Consider the following 4,854-nt stretch of genomic DNA (forward strand, 5'->3'; position numbering starts at 1 on the left):
AGGGACCGCCCTGTCAGCTCTCCGCTCTCCTCTATGGGGATCGGATGAGCACGGACCGTGTGTCCGTGTTCATCCGATCCGCTCTGCAGACGGATAGAAAAATAGGATTTTCCTCCGTCTGCAGAATCGGACTGTTGCGGAGGCGGAGGAAATCGGGTGTCTGCGGATGTTCATCCGCAGACACCCGCTATCCCATAGGGATGAATGTATGCCCGTAATTCATCCGCAAACGGATGGATGAAATACGGACATACCATCCGCATGTGTGAAAGGGGCCTTAGTGTTTGGGTCAAGGTCAGTATTTTTTTTTTTTAAATTAGTATCAGTGTCAGTGTGTGTATTTAGCTAGGATAAAAAAAAAAAGAAAAAAAAAGATAAATGTGCACTATTGTTTCTGGGCTGTATCACGGGTACAAACAACAAATGACATACACATATATGGTATCGCCACGATTGTTAGGAGCAGGAGAATTTATTTTGGGTTGCTGTTTGGTGGTAGGTTATAGTAGTAGGAAGAAATATACAGCTACATTTAAAAAAAATATTTATTTTTTAAATTCCACAATGCTCCACTCTGCTTCTTCCTTTCCTTTCAGCCATTTTCTCCCCATGGAGGGAATACGCAGCCATGGCTCCCTGCAGAAATGGAATGATCTTGAAGCCACATTTCCACAAGGACTGGCAGTGACGAATGGCCACTTGGTTTAACCAACCCGCCAGGAAGACCCGCAGGCGAAGGGCACGTCAGGCCAAAGAACGACAGATCCCCCCGAGACCTATCGCAGGACCCCTCAGGCTGGTGGTGAGATGTCAGACCGTCCGGTATCACACCAAGATTGGCGCTGGTAGAGGATTCAGCCTGGAGGAGCTTAAGGCCACTGCCATCAACAAAAAGGTTGCTCGCACCATTGGCATCTCTGTGGACTACCGCCATCGCAACAGGTCAACAGGGTCCCTGCAGACCAATGTACAGAGGCTGAAGGAGTAGCGCTCCAAACCGATCATCTTCCCATGCAAACCCTCCGCTCCGAAAGAAGGGAGACGGCTCTCCTGAAGAGTCGAAGATGGCCACCCAGCTGAGGGGCCCTGTCATGCCAATCCGCCAGACTTTCATGAAAGAAAAGGCGAGAACCATCTCAGAGGACGAGAAGAACTTCAAAGCCTTCGCCAGTCTGCATATGGCACGCGCCAAAGCAGGCCTCTTCGGCATCCGTGCCAAGAAAGCCAAGGAAGCTGCAGAGCAGGAAGTGGAGAAGAAAAAGTAGAACTTTTCCTTGAACTGTTAAGAAAAACATAAATTTGTAGAAACAAAAAAATAAAAATGTTTTGGGCCAGTTTTGCACTGGGGGGGGGGGGGTTTCTCAACAAAAGTGGCGTTATTCTTTAACTGGTTCCCGACCAGCCGCCGCTCCCCTGGGCAAGCTGTCGTAGCTGTACATCGGCTCTTTGAGATGCTGTAGGAGGCGATGCATCTCCACGGAGCCGATGTGAGGGCCCAGCGGGCATGATGACCGCTGGGCTCCCACGATCAGTCGAGCAAGAACCGGGATCTGTGTGTGTAAACACGCAAATCCCGGTTCTGTCAGGGGAGAGGAGAGAGATCGTATATTCATACTAAGTATGAACACCAATCGGTCTTCTCCCCTAGTCAGTCCCCCCCCACAGTTAGAACACACCTAGGGAACACAGTTAACCCCTTGATCGCCCCCTAGTGTTAACCCCTTTCCTGCCAGTGACATTGATTCAGTAATCAGTGCATTTTTATAGCTCTAGTCGCTGTATAAATGTCACTGGTCCTAAAAATGTGTCAAAAGTGTCCGATTTGTCCACCACAATATCACAGTACTGATAAAAATCGCAGATCGCCACCATTACTAGTAAAAAATAAAAATGACATAAATCTATCCCCTCTTTTGTAGACGCTATAACCTCTGCGCAAACCAATCAATATACGCTTATTGCAATTTTTTTCCCCCAAAAAATATGTAGAAGAATACATATTGGCCTAAACTGGGAAATTTTATTTTTGTTTTTTTGTTTTTTTGTTTTTTTTTACATTTGGGATATTTATTATAGCAAAAAGTAAAAGATATTGTGTTTTTTTTTCTTCAAAATTGTCGCACTTCTTTTGTTTATAGCGCAAAAAATAAAAACCGCAGAGGTGATCAAATACCACCAAAAGAAAGCTCTATTTGTGGAAAAAAAAGGACGCCAATTTTGTTTGGGTACAACGTCGTACGACTGCGCAATTGTCAGTAAAAACAACTTTTTTCGGGAGCAGTGATGTTAATAATGCTTAAAGTGAAGCAATAAAAGTGTAATAATCCTTTAAATTTCGTACCTGAGGGGTGTGTATAGTATGCGTGTAAAGGGGCGCATGTTTCCTGTGCTTAGAACTGTCCCTGCACAAAGGGTCATTTCTGCAGGAAAAAAAGTAATTTAAAATCACTCGCGGCTATAATGAATTGTCGGCTCCCCGTAATACAGAGAACAGTCATTGAAAGTCATTGATAAAAAAAATAAATCAATAAAGTGGGGTTACCCCAAATTTAATTACCAGGCCCTTCAGGTCTGGTATGGATATTAAGGGGAACCCCGTGTCAAAAAAAAAAAAGGAATATTACACTTTTATTAATATAGAAAAAGTGCATTTTGGGACGCCAGCCTCCATCCCTGTCAGTAGCTTATAAGGAGAGGAGAGAGATGGGACTTTGAGTGAAGCACACAAGTATTTTTTAGAGGCCTGTTGCCCAAAATACTTGCAAACAATGTATGATCACTTGACCAATCCATTTACTGCTGTGTGCTTCACCCAAAGTCCCATCTCTCTCCTCTCCTTATAAATTACACTTTTATTGTTTCACTTTAAGCATTATTAAAATCACTGCTCCCGAAAAAACAGCAGTTTTTAAAACTTTTTTTTGCATTGATACATGTCCCCTGGGGCAGGACCCCCCCAGGTCCCCAAACACTTTTTATGACAATAACTTGCATATTAGCCTTTAAAATTAGCACTTTAGATTTCTCCCATAGACTTGTACAGGGTGTTCCGCGGCTTTTAGAATTTGCTGTGAACATCCCAAATTGTTCACTGTTCGGTGAACAGGCGAACAGGCAATGTTCGAGTCAAACATGAGTTCGACTCAAACTCGAAGCTCATCCCTAGTAGTCACTATGCCCTGTGAGCAGGCACTGCTGTGCCATGCATTTCACAGAGTCTGCCTTCTGACCTACAGAGGTGCTGAGAGGAGGAGTTTCAGGAGGCGGAGTCAGTACAGGAGTCACTGCTTGCAGGCAGCAAGGTACCATGGGATATGTAGTCCTTAGAAATGGAGGAGAAGCCGCAAATCATACAGGGAATCCAGGAAGTTGTGGAAAGCGACAGCCAGCAGTACTCACTACATCAAAGGAATTTTTTCTTGCAGCTTAGCACCATGTCCTAATGCATTGTCCAATATAACTATTATATGTATCATAATTACAATGCTGATCTTATACAATGAAAGTGTATGTTGTGACCAGAGAACTACTTTTAACTCTAAATTAGGCAGACTGGATGCACTATTTCCATCCTGCAAAATGTGTTAATTGAAATTTGTCTGATGTGCATTATTATTATTAAAGGGTAACTCAACTTTCGTGGGAACAGAAAAAGCAAATAAAAAAATCATAATATAGCATATACAATTGCGACACAAGTCATATTCCCTATCTGCCGATAGTCATATGACATCCGCGTCACTCAAGAGCCGATCCGCGTGCCCGGAGGCCGCTATGTCCTCTGTGTACCAGCGATTGCTAGGGACAGAACAGGAACGTGGATCTGTGTGTGTAAACATACAGATCCATGTCCTGTCAGGGGAGAGGAGACTGATTGTGTGTACCTAGTATATAGGAACACCGATCGGTCTCCTCCCCTATTCGGTCCCCTCCCCACACAGTTAGAATCACTCCCTAGGTAACACATTTAACCCCTTGATCGCTCCATAGTGTTAACTCCTTCCCTGCCAGTGACATTTATACAATAATCAGTGCATATTTATAGCACTGATCGCTGTATAAGTGTCACTGGCCCCAAAATAGTTTCAAAAGTAACCTATCTGTCCACCGTAATGTCATAGTCACAATAAAAATCGCAGATCGCTACCATTGCTATTTAAAAAAAAATAATAATAAAAATGCCATAAATCTATCCCCTATTTTGTACACGCTCTAACTTTTGTACAAACCAATCAATGTACGCTTATTGTATTTTTTTTTTTTTTTTTACCAAAAATATGTAGAAGAATACATATCTACCTAAACTGAGGAAAAAATAGTTTTTTTTAACCACTTAAAGACCGCCGCATGTAATTATATGTTGGCAGAATGGTACGTACACGTACGTGCCTGCCTTCCAGCAGGTGGGGGGTCCGATTCGCTTCAGGAGCGATCCGGGATGAGGGGATGGCCGTTGGTTTCTGGCCATCCCCTCTCGATCACTCCTGGCGAATGAGAAGCTTCCCCTGCCTGTGTAGTGTAAACACAGGCAGCAGGAAGTGATGTCACTCTCCTCGGGGCGGTCTTTTGACCGGACGGCGAGGAGAGAAGACATAGTAAGTGCACCAATCACTACACTGACATGTAGGTACACATAGGCACACTGTCACCCCCCATCATGCCCCCCCCCCCCCCCCAGTCACAGTGTCACTGATTGCAGTGATCATTTATTTACTGATCACTGCATTTAGTGTCAGTTTTAACTGTAAAAACTGTCAGGGCAGTTAGTGTTAGGTTCAGGGTAGCCCCCTGCCCCCCCTAATAAAGGTTTAACCCCCTGATTGCCCCTAGAGTTAACCCTTTCACCCCCTTTTG

The 4,854-nt window shown here is 44.1% G+C and overlaps 1 pseudogene; it reads left to right on the forward strand.

The window, feature by feature from the left end:
- Positions 1-628: 628 nt before the first annotated feature.
- LOC143959316 (large ribosomal subunit protein eL13 pseudogene) lies at positions 629-1,265 on the forward strand (annotated as a pseudogene).
- The last annotated feature ends 3,589 nt before the right edge of the window (positions 1,266-4,854 follow it).

The sequence above is a fragment of the Lithobates pipiens genome, unplaced genomic scaffold, assembly GCF_037356315.1.
Source record: "Lithobates pipiens isolate NorthernLeopardFrog02 unplaced genomic scaffold, aLitPip1_a1.2 Scaffold_7, whole genome shotgun sequence".
NCBI classification, from domain to species: domain Eukaryota; kingdom Metazoa; phylum Chordata; class Amphibia; order Anura; family Ranidae; genus Lithobates; species Lithobates pipiens.